Below are 15,225 nucleotides of genomic sequence, written 5' to 3'. Positions count from 1 at the left end.
AACAGCTTTATTGGCTGCTTCCTACCACAGTTCAAAGTGCTGGTGCTTACCCTTAATGGTTTGAAGACTTAAAGACTTCAGGTGAATCCAGGCAGGTGGCCACTGGGAAGAAAGCTTTTGGGTCTGCCCTCCCCATGGATGATTGTGTACCATCATCTCTGGCCTCTTTTCAATGCCAAGTGAAGATATTTACATTTCCCTCAACCTTTAAAAACTTTTAGTTCATCATTGGGGTTTTTTTTACGTGATTGGTCTATTTATTATTATTATTATTATTAATCTTTCATTTCATGATTGTTATTGTAACTTAGCCACTTTCTTTTTTTTAATGATATTTATTAAAAGTTTAAAAATTACAGAAAAAAGAAAAAAGACAACAATAAAAAAGAAAACAACAACATAGAAAAGCAATACAACAATACACCAAAAAGAAACAAAGAATAATAAAAAAAACCTAAAACACACATCCAATATTCCATGTCTTTACCTTTCCTTTACTTGTTTCATCGACCTCCTCACACCTCCCTTTTTTTGTATTCTAGTTCAAGTCACTATTTCAGCAAATTCTTCCCATCTTTCTCAATTTTTTTTCTATAATTTATCTTAACGATTTAACCTTAATTTTTTTCATTTTAACCCATTATCAATCAGCTTTTACTTAATTCTTTGTTGCATTTCTACTAAAACCATATAACTTCATTCCAGCATCCTTCTAACACTCATTAATTTTACAATGTTTCTGTAAGTATAATTTGAATTTTTTTCCAGTCTTCTTCCACCGACTCTTCTCCCTGGTCTCGGATTCTGCCAGTCATTTCCGCCAGTTCCATGTAGTCCATCAGCTTCATCTGCCATTCTTCCCTGGTGGGTAGATCTTGTGTCTTCCAATGCTTTGCAATAAGTATTCTTGCTGCTGTTGTAGCGTACATAAAGAAAGTTCTATCCTTCTTTGGCACCAACTGGCCGACCATGCCCAGGAGAAAGGCCTCTGGTTTCTTCAGGAAGGTATATTTAAATACCTTTTTCATTTCGTTATAGATCATCTCCCAGAATGCCTTAATCTTTGGGCATGTCCACCAAAGGTGAAAGAATGTACCTTCAGTTTCATTACATTTCCAACATTTGTTATCGGGCAGATGGTAGATTTTTGCAAGCTTGACTGGTGTTATGTACCACCTATAAATCATCTTCATTAAATTCTCTTTTAAGGCATTACATGCAGTAAACTTCATACCAGTGGTCCATAACTGTTCCCAGTCGGCCATCATAATATTATGTCCAACATCTTGTGCCCATTTAATCATAGCAGATTTCACCATTTTATCTTGAGTATTCCATTTCAACAGCAAGTTATACATTCTTGACAAATTCTTAACTTTAGGGTCTAACAATTCTGTTTCTAACTTTGATTTTTCCACCTGGAAGCCTAGTTTTTTATTCAAATTATATGCCTCCATTATTTGATAATAATGGAGCCAATCTCGTACTCTGTTTTTTAATTTTTCAAAGCTCTGCAGTTTTAATCTGTCACCCTCTTGTTTCAAAATTTCCCAATACTTCGGCCATTTGGCCTCCATATTGAGTTTTTTCTGAGCCTTTGCGTCCATTGGTGACAACCATCTTGGGGTTTTATTTTCTAACAAATCCTTATATCTTATCCAGACATTAAACAGTGCTTTTCTTACAATATGGTTTTTGAATGCTTTGTGTGCTTTAACCTTATCATACCACAAATATGCATGCCAACCAAATACATTATTGAAACCTTCCAAATCCAAAACATCCGTGTTTTCAAGAAGCATCCATTCTCTCAGCCAACAAAAAGCGGCTGATTCATAGTAAAGTTTTAAGTCTGGCAGGGCAAATCCACCTCTTTCTTTAGCATCAGTTAATATCTTAAATTTTATACGAGGCTTCTTGCCCTGCCAGACAAATCTGGAGATATCTCTCTGCCACTTCTTGAAACAGTCCAAAATTTGCAATGTTTGAAACAAAAACAGCATTCTTGGCAATACATTCATTTTTATCACAGCAATTCGGCCTAACAACGATAGCTTCAAATTTGACCATATTTCTAAATCTTTTTTCACTTCAGTCCAACATTTTTCATAGTTATCCTTAAATAAATTCACATTCTTAGCAGTCATGTTAACCCCTAAATATTTCACTTTCTTAGCTAGTGTCAGTCCTGTCTCCTTCTGAAACTTATCTCTCTCAATCTCTGTTAGATTCTTCTCTAAAACCTTAGTTTTCGTCTTATTCAACTTAAAACCTGCTACCTGACCAAATTCTTGAATTAGTTCTAATACTCTTTTAGTGCTGGATTCTGGCTCCTGTAAAGTCAATACTAAATCATCAGCAAATGCTTTCAATTTGTACTGTTTGGCTCCCACTTGTATACCTTTTACCAATTGGTCCCTTCTAATCATATTTAACAAAACCTCCAAGACCGATATAAAAAGCAATGGAGAGATTGGGCAACCTTGTCGTGTTCCTTTCTCAATCTTGAATTCTTCCGTCACTACATTGTTCACAATTAATTTGGCCTTCTGTTCTGAATAAATTGCACCTATACCATTTCCAAAACCTTGACCCACCCCCATCCCCAATAAATTCTTCTTCATAAAACTCCAGGAAATATTGTCAAAGGCTAACTTGGCCACTTTCTTAGCCACTCTGGGAGCACTTGTGCTGAAGGGTGGGATAAAAATAGGCCAAATGAACAAATATTTCCCCTGAATTTCCTGTTCTTTCTATTGATTGGAGGCATAGGTTTTCTCACATTTACCCACACCTAGATAGTGTGCAGTTTCATTTAAGCACAGGCCAAAGTTTTAGAGACCCATACACAGCATGGCAAGAATGCTATTTTGATGTATGATATGTGTGTGTGTGTGTGTGTGTGTGTGTGTGTGTGTGTGTCTGTGCCCCTGATACAATTCTGATTTTTAAAGCTAAACTCTTACATTATTTTCTTCTGATGAGTTTGGTCGTCATTAGGTAATGTATTTTACTATAATTTTTTTTGTCTACTGGGTTCTTTTTAATTAACGGCTACAGTTGTATTTTATTCTATTTTATTTGTAAGATGCCTTACAAATTATGCTAAATTACAATATAATCATTATACTGTCTACCTGGGGCTGAGATTACAAGGATCATCACGAGGCAGAGTTCTTAACGTCTCCCTTCAAAGGAATGTTTAAAATGGGAAATGTCCTCACTTACACACACACACACACACACACACACACACACACACATGAAACACCTTCACCATAGCTTCTCTCTGTTTCTGTGATCGGCCGCCAGATCTGTTCGGAGCTTTAGATGCCTCTGAATATGCCGTGTTCACTGGGGAACAGCCTGCCCTCAATAGGGACAGAGGCTTGCGTGCTACGGCTGAGGTCATGGAGACCTCCATAAGAACCGTGCTGCCTGTAATGGCCCACAGCTTCGCTTATTCCCTCCCTTCTCAGTATCTGGGACTATGGAGTAAGGAGGTAGCACACTTCAATTCATTTTCTTTTTGCCTACAGGGCTAATAACGGAGTGGTGGGTAAAGGAGGCAAAAAAGCCGGGGAGGGAGAGGGAGAGAAAGAATCAGCATCCTTTCAATGCAGCTCCATCTACGTGAGTTTTCCAGCTCACTTGTTCCCAGTGGAAATTAGCTATGGACAAGCTGAAAGAGGGACTGTTGGTTTCTCTGCACGTTCCAGATGGAAAGGGATGAGCAACAAAGCAACCCACTCCCACCTTTGGAGAGAGTGCACAGCAACAAACCATAACAAAGCAGCTCTTTCAGCCTTCCCCAATAGTCCTGATTCCCAACATCTGCCAACAAATGCATTATTTAGCAGTCATTGCAGCTTCTGCTGAGGTCCAGGGGCCAAGCGGTTGGGTCAATTGATCATATCCCGGAGGGCCAAGGTTTCATGTCTGTGGGCCAACAAATCCAGGCTCGAAATGAGGCCATGGGCGATGGCGGACTGGTAGCCCGAGCCACATGTACCCAAACAGACACATGAGATTAACAAACCCTTAATGCTTGTTTAACTCCGGTTCTCAGCAAGGACCCGTTCACACAACAGCTGGCTATAAGTCACCAGAGGAAAACAGAACTGTGCAAGGAATTGTCCAGTGCTGTCTTATACATGTTTACTCAAAAACAAGCCCCTTTGACCTACACCCAGGTACGTGTGCACAGAATTGCAGCTTTAGCTGATTAGCAGCATGAGCTGTAAACCAGTCAGTTCATCAATTGCATTAGAATGAATTTTGTTACGGCTGAGCAGTAGTTCCATAGGAAAAAACACACATGCTTTATTCCTTTTGTTTTTGGTACTGAACCAGACCTTTCACAGCAAATGCCATCCCTCCTGTGTTAAGAGGAGGAGGAAAGCACTCTTCCAAGCTGGGGCCTGCTTTGATTTAAAATAATTAATTTTCTGAAAATCTGCTGCCTGGTTATGGCTGCAGGCATTTTAAAAAACCAAGAGTGTGTGTGTTTGTGCGTGCGCGCACACACTCTTATAACCAGTAAAGGTGGTGGGATCATGGCTTGGCTACAGAGCACATGTTTTGAATGCAGAAGGTTGCAGGTTTGATTCCTGATGTCCCCAGATAAGGCTGGAAAAAGTCTTCTGCCTGGGACCCTGGAGAATCACCGCAAGTCAGCGTTAAAGCGGGGTGGAATCATTTTGCTAATCTTTTTATAGTGGGGTGAAAATGCAACCCCCCCCAAAAAATAATCAAATGAATATTGGGAAGAGAAATTGTAGACTTTTCAATGGCAGGTCTTACTTTTAATAAACATGAAAAGGCTAAAGTGGTCAAGGGCCTCCCTCCTTTCTTCTTCTTAAGGTAAAAGGCTTGCTACTGCTCCAAGAAAAAGAATAAATCCAATTGGCATGAAGCTTCTTTGAGAAACCACACATCAAACCGTAGCATCCTGTAACAAAGTACAGAATATGTATGCATTTTGGATAATGTCATGTGAACACAGATTAAGAACCCAGAAGTGAGTGCACAGTAAACAGGAGTGTGAATGCAGCAAAGTATTTTTATGAGTTGGCGGGTGCAAGACACCCTAAATTCCAGATTGAGGTGGTGTTAGAATTTTAATCTCTGTGTTAAAACTTTGTGTCAGATTCGCACGTTAGAACCTAATCAGGACCTATGTGTTTTAAGCTGTGTGTCAAACACCTCTTTAATCTTAGGGGGCTTGAAAAGTACTAAAAGCTAATTAAAAGGTAAAGGGCCCCCTGACCATTAGGTCCAGTCGTGACCGACTATGGGGTTTGCGGCGCTCATCTCTCTTTATTGGCCGAGGGAGCCGGCGTACAGCTTCCGTGTCATGTGGCCAGCATGACTAAGCCACTTCTGGCAAACCAGAGCAGCGCACGGAAACCCCATTTACCTTCCCGCTGGAGCGGTACCTATTTGTCTACTTGCATTTTGACGTGCTTTCGAACTGCTAGGTTGGCAGGAGCAGGGACCGAGCAACAGGAGCTCACCCTGTTGCGGGGATTCGAACCACCGACCTTCTGATCGGCAAGTCCTAGGCTCTGTGGTTTAACCCACAGCGCCACCCACCTCCCCTAAAAGCTAATTAAGTCAGTCTAATTTCCTTTTGAGGTGATAGCCTAGGCGAGCCATTAAGACAACACAAAAGATAAAGGGGAAATCACAAAGGATAAAGGGCAAATCTCTCTTGCAGATGAGCACTCTCGATGCCAGTGTTATAGGTTAGAGTTCAGGGATTGCAGTTAGGAGTTATGCAATGGAGTTAGCAAACAGCGGGCTGGAGAGAGAGAAACATTTGAGAGTAATGGTTGGGGTCTGCTTAAGTCCAAGGCTGTTGTGGCTATGGGAGAAGCCAGAACCACATGGCATGTTAATGCTGTGAACCCCTCCATTGTAGGTTCAGGTTGTATATATGTATAAGCAAACCACCTATCATAAAGACACTGCAGTCTCCATTGTGCCTCATTTTCCAAAAGGAAATAACAAGTCCTGGGTAAGCATGCTCAGAGATTTGGGTGGTGTGTAACAGTATTGTACTTGACCACTGAACTTTGCCCTTTCCTCAATAGTCAGCAAATGCTCAAAGAGCACTGCTGACGGTGGCATGCCAAAATTGAGTGTTTAGCAGGTGTCTATATGACTGGCTTGCCACAGGTTGATTGCCAGCATGTCCAGACTTCTCAGACTGTAATGGCACATTTTGCAGACATTCCCAGGCAAAATCTTGGCTGCGTTAGCAATCCTCCGAAACATTTTCCCGCAGTTGCAAATGCCAGACGCTGCCACTTGCCATCCCAGAATAGATACGCTGTCGCGATGAGTAAAGTAATTGTGCATGGCTCAGTGAGGCTGGGGCGCGAGCTGGTAAAAGACGTTTTTGTTGTCGTTGTTGTTCAAGTGTGTTTCTCAAGATTAGGGGAGTCCAGTTATGTTCTTCATGCCACATCCATTAACTCTCTTGTTGTATGGCTATTTTAATTAATTAATATTGTAATTTATTTATTTTTAAAAAACTGGTGCTGAAACGCAGGACTGATAATTGTGTAATTTATGTTTCGTCTTGTGAGGCACTTTCCAGGAGGAGGGGCTTTATAAGTCTTTGAAAGGTGAGGTATAAACTAACAATAATAATAATGTAATATAATCGTTCTTTTCTTTTGGTTACTGCACACCCCATGTTTGTTTAAAACAGGAAGCACTGCTCATTACAGAAGACTTGCACATTGCTGCAGGAAATGGCAGTAGTATCTTTCATTCCCTCCTCCATAATGCCCAGCTTATTTACCTGCTGCTTCCTCTACGCATCATTTGGTGTTGTTGGTTGGGGCTGAGAAGTAGGTGTTATATATGGAGAGTGAGCTTGATGCAGACAAGTTGTTGTTTTTGGAGGCAGCCTTTCCCCCCTTTTTAATGTGTGATTCCACTCTGAGAGAGGTTAAGGGAAGTCCAAGAGTATGGCTTCTTGCTCTTCAACTGTTTAGGAGCATAGGAGCATAGGAAGCGGTCTCACGGCTGGCCATTTAGGCCAGTATTGTCTGCTCGGACCGGCAGCAGCTCTCCAGACTCTGGGTGCGAGAGAGGCCTTTCCCATCACCACCCAGGGCCCGTTCTAACTGGAGATGCCAGAGTTTGAGCCTGGGATCTACTGTGTCCAAACTGTGCCCCCTGTCACCAAGGTGTTGCCTTCCCTACTCGTGGGTTTTACAACAGAGCAGCCTGCTCCATTTCTCTGCAGGTTGCGAGGAAGATGGATGTTCTCAGGGCTTATCCACGGTAACCTTTTGCCCTCTTCTTTCCAGGCACAGGTCTTTGCTTTAAAGCTTGATGTCCAAGCACTCTTTTTTCCTGTCCCCAAGCTCTCCCTGCAAAAATCCGCTCTTTAAAGCTGAAGCACAACGAATAGCAATTTGGGTGTTCTTCGGATTGCCGTTTGCTCTGATTTGGTGGTAAAGTACAGATTTTCACGGGGAAAGCTCCGGAGCAAAAGAAGAGCGCTCAGACAGGAAGCTTTAAAGTTTGGACCGTGCCTGAAAGCACAGAGGAAAGTTAAGTGTGGATAAAGCCCCCCTCACTAGCAAACAGAACAAACTGGGGCAGCCCCACCTGATCTTCTCTTATGGGGATAAAAAGTTGGGAAATGTGCACCCCTGCATATAAAGATTTTGTCAACTGTTTCAAACGTCAGGTGCACCCTCCTGAATAATAGCCCCTGTGGTAGGCTTAGCAGCAGCTGATGCTGTTAGCTTTCGTTGATACAGACACCATTTATTTCTCAAGGAATATGCAAATCTTTGTCAATTTTGATTTCCCTCGGTTTCTCATTTATCCAGTCTTGAGTTGAGTTTTCTTGTATTTCCATATCAGTTTGTGATTTTTTTAAAAAGTCCATATGAATATTCACCAGCATTTTAGTGCCAATTTCTCCTAATGTACGAACATTGGTATGCAATTGTTCCTAATAAAATACACACATTTTTCCAATGCATTCCCCCCCTATGTATATGTAACAATGTATATTTGTGCATTGTTTTCATTAATACAGTGGTACCTCGGGTTAAGAACTTAATTCGTTCTGGAGGTCCGTTCTTAACCTGAAACTGTTCTTAACCTGAGGTACCACTTTAGCTAATGGTGCCTCCTGCTGCTGCTGTGCCGTCACAGCTCGATTTCTGTTCTCATCCTGAAGCAAAGTTCTTAACCCGAGGTACTATTTCTGGGTTAGCGGAGTCTGTAACCTGAAGCGTCTGTAACCCGAGTACCACTGTATAAGCATTTTTTGTGTGCACTTTAACCTAGGAAATACATCTTGTACATATTCACTTGGATGGAGAACTGCATTGCAAAATTTGGAGAAGGCTGAGTTTGGTTCGCATATTGTTTTCGGAAGTGCAAATTACTTAGGTTCACCTCTCGGTGCAAACTGAATTGACTCTCTCCCCATCTCTCTCCTTTGTTCACAAACATAGAGTGCCATTTCCCCCTGCCTTGATCAAATGATGGCACATCATCTATATATATATATTTTGGAGGAAGTCAAGGACAAATATCACTGCAAAGAGGTGGGGAGGCTGGGGGAGATAGCCGGCGAGGAAGCTGAATTGGAGCCAAAGCCAGTTCTTCCAATCCTGCAGCTTGTTACAAAACTGCTTGGAAACAGCTTTGCTTGGTAAACCAACATAAAGCCACCATTTCAGACATTAACAGGAAAATGCAGTTTAAGCAACTCTGACCAGAATCATATGCTGAAGCTGGAACATGAAAGGAAGAGATGATGGCAGGGGAGAGTGTGTGGGCCCTACAGTCATTTCTGGCTTGTTAAAATGATAGTTTAGCAAGCTAGGATTGCTGCATCTGAAAGGGCCTATTGAGTTTTCAGCCTCTGTAGCGTGTAGTGAAACGTACCCTTGTGACATCATCACTCTGCGTCTTTCCCAACACCATGCATCATTGGCTGCTGCTGGTAGGGAAAAGCACAGCGTGATGGCCTCAGATGACAATTTAATCACACCTTGTGGAAGTGGAGAACCTTACCTGACCCAGGGATCCTGGTTTTGGCAGCAACACCATGTTTCTCAGAACGCCTTGCTCAGCCTGTGGAACTATGTGTGAAAGCCAGCACTGTTCACTGCAGTGATATTTCAAGTCTGCATCAAAAACAAAAGGGCTCGCTGGGAGCTCAAGGCAATTTGTTCCCCGGGCTTGTGTACACTGCAAATGTAAACAGGCGTCCAGACCTGCTTAGCTGTAATAGCTCCAGAGTAAGTAAACTTGGGACTTGCAGCCCTGTAAGGGGCTGGGATCTCTTTACCGCTTGAAGCAAATCGTAGCATCCTCACAAAACTATATGGGGGTGGCAATTCAGAGGTATGGCTGTGTGCACACTATAACTTTAAAACACTTTAAAAGGGCATTCTTCCCTTCAAAGAGTTCTGGGCACTGCGGTTACTGAGAATTGTAGCTTTGTGAGCAGTAAATTATAGTGCCCAGGATTCTTTGGGGGAAATAATGCGCTTTATTTTTATTAGTTTATATCTCCCCTTTTTCTCCAAGGAGCTCCAGTTGGCATGTATGGTTCTCCCTTTCTCCCTTTAACCCCCACAACAACCCTGGGAGGTAGGGTAGGCTGAGAAGTAGTTCTGACCCAAGGTGAGCCTCATGGGGATTTGAACCCAGGTCTCCCAGGTCTTTGTCCAACTACTGCGCCTCTCTCTCTCTCTGTGTGTGTGTGTGTGTGTGTGTGCAGCCTATGACACTTCGAAATCCAGTTTAGATGTGCAGAGCAGCCACATCCAATGCAAATAGGGACCTTTGTTTTGGAGAAGCAAAACAGAATACACCCCACTATTAGGGTTGCTGTCCTTTTCCTAGGAGACTCTGACTTATCTCTGTGACAAGCAGGAACTGAGCATAAATAGCGGTTCCCCAGTATAGAGGAAATAGAGCAATTTCCCTTTTGCATTCCTCCCTATCATGCAGCAGTTAAGGGAGCCATGTCAGAAAACAGTATCTGAAATCAGTCTTCAGGGCGATGAGGGTAGATGCATTTACTTGTGAGATTTGGAGTGTTGTTTACTGGTGTGATAGTTTCATTGACTGGATGATTGGGAGAAGCATGACCGTGGTGTGTATGCAAGTGAAATTGTCGCATTTCAAATTAATAATGTGCTACGTGTTTTCCTGATGTTGTAATCACACCACCATAAATACATGGGTTTCTAGCCCACCATTACACCAATCAAATCCCTGCTTAGCTTCCACCACGCTGCAGCATGAGGCGCTCCCCATTTTCGGGGGTCACTTCCAGACTGTCGCTATTTTGGGGTAGGATTCTGTCATGTGACAAAGACACATGAGAGCAGAAGCAGCAAAGCAGGCTGGGAAGTGCTGGGACTGCACAGTCATTTGGGCCTACTAAAGTTATTCAGGCCTAACTGCTAACTGTTGAGTCACTCTGACTGAAAAACCTAGTAGCCAGTTTCTCTTTTGTGCTCTCTGAAAGATGTCAGTGAGAGTCTGTCTGCTTCAGCTATGAACAGAGTCTGTATGTAATCTCAGTCAAACTGTTTGGAACCATGTTGTTTATGAAGTTTATTTTAACTCAGTAAAGCTTTTATTCTTTAAAACTCTGCATTATTAATTTGCGCTGCGCGTCAGATTCAGTCGCATGCTGGCAGATTCAGGTATCACAGTTATAGTGGATTCGGAGCTCTTGCTCAACAAGCCTTCTCCCCCTTCCCCCGCCCCAAAATGGACTTTTTGCTACGAAGAAAAATGATGGGAAAATGTGCTAGAAAGTGCAGAATGACACAGCGTCGTCTGAGCTCCCTGCAAACAAGTGAGAGAGCAATGACTTCTTAAACAGATGCCATTGTCTAATCTCCTTGCATATCAATCCAGATGGACGTTCCATAAAGAGGTTGGCTGGAAGCACCCTACGATTGTGTGGATCAGCCACACCGGTCAGCAAAATGTTTTGATCTGTCTGTGAATAAGGCTCACCTTCCTTTGCCCAGCCACATATATGCCATTCAGGGGATGGGTGGGTTAAAAGGTGCATGAAAGGTGTCTTATCTGAAGCAGCAGAAGTAGAAATTGTATGTTTTGGGAACGGGTAAAAGCAAGTTCGGAGTGACTCATGTTTTTTTAAAAGAGGCTATATATTTATAAAGTCTTCCCACACAAGCTTCCCACACGCATCTGTCCCTTGGTTATACTGTCATCCCTGTAATCGCACCCTGACAACAGTGTTGTGGACACAGGCGTGTTAATCTGCCTTGTCTTCTGTGCAAACATGCAACTAGCCCTTACAGGTTGTGCAGGGCTAGCCATTAAAAACAGCCACTTATAACTCTCTTCTCATCTCTTTCCATAACTCTAGCCTAAGGATCTAGCCAAAGCAACAAAAGCTCCTGTACTCTTTGGAAGCTTTTGCAGATTTTTCAAAGGGCCTTGACTCATGCAGAAGAAACCTCAGAAGGTTTTCAGAATCTTCCTTCCCACCTTTCTTTCTGCATTACAGTCAGATCTTGGGTATACTTTGAACTAAAGAAATATCAAATCTGAAGCCTCCCATCAAGTTTCGCAGCTTGTATGTACCATGCAAATTGAGCAAATCTGCATGTATTTGCTTGTTTTGCATACTTTTCTTTTCCTAATTTCTGTTGAGCCTTCAGAAGAGCAAAGGGATGTGCAGGACCCTACTGGAAAAATAAAAACAAAAAACAAAATTAAAAGGGGTTGGTGTTTTTGTTTTGTTATGTTTGCTTTTATTATTGTGTGGTTAAGGGTGATCGATTTTGATTTTTTTTTTTAGGTCTCCACTTCTCTGTGAAATAAGTATTTGGTACCGACCTCAAGAGTTTCTTTCTTTGCTTTCCGAATGTATCCCTCGGTTCAGAAACCATCAGCAGCCCTGGCCTTATGGATCTCAGCGCTCTGATCCTCAGAGGTAGTGTGATGACATGGGGAGCAGTGCACCGTGCAGCAGTTTTACGTGAGGGAATGTGTGGAGTAGCAGTGACAGCACTGTTGTATGCTGGGGTGGCGCAGAATGAGGGGGCAGTGAGATCAGGGGAGATGGCCACATATTCACACATCCCTCTTTATCATCTATCCAGGCAGCCGAGGAGTACGATCAGAGTTCAGGGACAAATTCCAGCTGGGCATAAACACTTGGGCTGTGAAGCAGGGCAAGTAAGGGGTGTGGCCTGGTCAGTTAGGGTTCCAAAGGCCCAAAACAGAAGCCTAGAGAGCCACATTTGACCCCTGGGCCTAAGACACCCCACCCCTGTAGCCAGAAGGGAGAATATCCTTCTTGGTGCCAACAGGGAAGTCTCGGCTAGAAGAGGGATGTGATCTTGATGGAATGGAGGAGGCTGATTGAATTGGTGTCTAAAATATGCCTCCTTTTTGCGAACGTTTCCTTGCTGAGGACCTGGAACAAACCTTTTAGAAGTAATCCCTTTCTCTGGGCCCGTCTTTCTTTCTCGCTCGCTCTCTTTCTGTGTGTGCCAGCCAGGTCTAGACAGCCAGGATGTAAAAAGATCAATGGTCATCTTTTCAATTATTCATTGATTTATTTCCTTTTCACTTTGCTTGTTCTTAAAACAAGTGTGTTTGTGTGAGGGAGGGTGGGCGGGGGGAGAGAAGCAATGGGAGTTTCAAGCACCTCCACCCAGAGACACACCTGCTTTCTAGTGATGGAGAAGCTTCCTCCAGGGAAGACCTCCCCACACCAATCAGCCTCCTCCCTACCCCCCTCTTTCTAATTCATTCTGGCTGTGTGCTTTTCCCAGAGGTGGATACCTGATCTCCTTGGAAGCCCCAAGAAGAGCAAACGCCGTACGTACCTGTCTCAACGCGCTCCTAAAATTACAGGTACCAAATGCCGGGAGGGGAAAAAGAAGACAAAGGCACCCCAGTTTTCCAGGCCTGTTTTTCACTCACCAGGACTTCAAAGCGGAGTCTGCGTTACCTTGACTGTCCCTTTCGTGAGGTGAGTAACCAGTTTTGCTTAGTAGTGCATGGCTTGGAGCGGTGAAGAGGTGCAAAGGGTGGGAGAGGTATAATTCATGTGAAAATGAGTGGCGGTGGCAAGAGGCACCTGTGCTGTGTTTCCATATCTTACCTTGAGAAAAATGCCGTGGAGCCGGGCTGTCACTTCTCCCAGATCTGTTTGAACTTTGCAGTTCAGAAATGACAACCTGCCCTTTTAAAATAAAGGGCTTGGTGGATAGGTGGAGCTAATGTGTTGTCGCTGTTCTTTGAAATAGGCATTTGAGAACTTTCTCTTTGGATTTCTTTCTGGTGCTGCATAGTCGCTAAGAGACTGAGAGATGAATCAGGCAGCTCCTGGTTCGTATGTTGCCTAGGCGGTCTTGGGGTGCCCAATATTATTTCAGCCTCCACACACCCCATCTGCAGTATGGGGATAATAATACTCACCTGTCTTATTGGGTTGTTTATTGCAACAAAAGTAATGCATGAACAATCTCTGAACCCTCAAAAGCACAATGGAAGTTTGTGTTTCATAATCATTTAGGGTTGTTGTTCTTATTACTATGCTTGTTCCCCTCCAAAAGGTTAAAGGCAGGCAATAATGGATTTAAAAAGCAAATGTAAACTACTGTATCCTGTTAAAAGCCAATCCCACATAAACTTTAAAAATCATAGTAGATGAAAGAAACACCATTATTACTTCATTGGAGTTATACCCAGACCCCAAACATCAGCCTATGGGGTGAGCTTCAAAAAAGAAAAGAAAAGGGGGAAAAAGAATGTTTTTTGGGGGGAAGAGTTTTATTACTCCAGGACAGTCACGAAGAAAGCCTCTCCATGTGTCCTTGGCTGTCTTGAAAGTCGTGCATAGCTGCTGTTGCTAAGAGGATGTTTGATCTTAGTGGGATGGGACATAAGCAGGGCTGTACTTACTCTGTGCTAAAGGACAGAGAGAAAAGGAAAAAATATCAGCAAGAACATTCTCCCGCAAGAAAAGCTGAATTCTGTGTATCATGCATTTTCTTCTTCTACTAATCAGGGGAAGTAGCTATACTGAGCACGGAACCCCCAGTCCCTTTGCAATCGAGAATCCTGTTCAGCTCCACTTGCCTTTGGCTTCTACACTGTCATCTCCATGCTTCCCAACCAACCTATGTGGCTTAAATGCCCTAGAGCCTTGTTAAGGATCCTAAATTCACACAGCCCTCCTTAGAAGATGCCCAGGCTCTGGCCTTGGCGAGCCCCCAATGGAACATTCACTATGAATGCCTCTCTGCACACCCTTGTTGAATAAACAAGCGCATTCCTACAAGAGCATTTGATCTTGTGCAAGGTGATGGGATATGGAATAGTCAACAGCTTCTCATGTTGCATGGCTCACGCATTTGACTCAAGGCCCCTTGGCTGTCTATGGCACTCTATAAAGCTGGTGCTGCAAAATCAAGGGGTCCACTGAGCTCCTGGCAGGCCAGCCTTATTGCCCTTTAGATCAGCCTTGTAACGAAGCCCACAGAAGTTAATAACATGCAAAAATGTTTGCTTGCCTGCTGAGGGGCTAATAGTCTGCGATTCCATGCTGGCCACAGAAGGGGAAGCTCACTCCTCCTTGGCCGGCAATGAAACTCAAGCTGCTGGCTTCTTAGACTAGTAAGAAAATGAAATAAAGGAAAAGAAGGACTCCTACCCAGTGGCTTGGTTAAGGAAGGACAGATTGCTCCACCTACTCTCTGCCATTCCCTTCTGTTGTGGCTAGCATGGAACCGAGTGGAAAGGCAGAGGAGATGGGCAATACTCTGTCTCTTTTCTGCCAGAGTTCATGATCACAGCCTCAGGCTATTAGCCAAGTTGTTAAATCAGCCTTGTATTTCGATGCCATGCCAAGACTGCCTTGCTTCTCCCCAGCTTTTAATTAACAATAGTGCACCTTTTATGTCTCTTTATGGCTGCTGCTTTTAGTCTTGCGCTGTTTTATTACTGTTCGTGGTTTCATTGTTTTATGAATTTTGTTCTAAGCTGCCTTGAAAATTAGTTTATAAAGGGAAAGGTGGAGTATAAACATTTGCTATTCAAAATAAATAACAAATACCTGGCTGGCATGCTGCATACAAATGGCAGGCCGTAGGTTTAACAGCAGTGGGCTGTACGTTTGCAGGCCTTGTGTAATGTTTTCTGGGTTAAACTGGGAACTGTAGTTTAAGGGTG

General features: G+C 43.1%; 1 protein-coding gene across 4 annotated transcripts in view; it reads left to right on the top strand.

The window, feature by feature from the left end:
• The window catches only part of SRCIN1 (SRC kinase signaling inhibitor 1), a 335,991-nt gene that overhangs the window by 50,261 nt on the left and 270,505 nt on the right, over positions 1–15,225 (top strand). For 3 of the 4 annotated variants that reach the window (XM_080979259.1, XM_080979261.1, XM_080979258.1), the window contains exons 4-5: positions 11,840–11,974; positions 12,822–13,021. The gene's annotated coding sequence lies outside the window, so the exon portion shown is untranslated. Of the gene's footprint in view, positions 1–9,005; positions 9,285–11,839; positions 11,975–12,821; positions 13,022–15,225 lie in introns of those variants that run through there. The other variant, XM_080979262.1, reaches the window with a different exon arrangement.

This window comes from Podarcis pityusensis (genome assembly GCF_964106645.2).
Source record: "Podarcis pityusensis genome assembly, chromosome: 13".
NCBI classification, from domain to species: domain Eukaryota; kingdom Metazoa; phylum Chordata; class Lepidosauria; order Squamata; family Lacertidae; genus Podarcis; species Podarcis pityusensis.
Note: the sequence above shows the minus strand (reverse complement) of the source record. Positions and strands in the feature narration are given on the sequence as shown.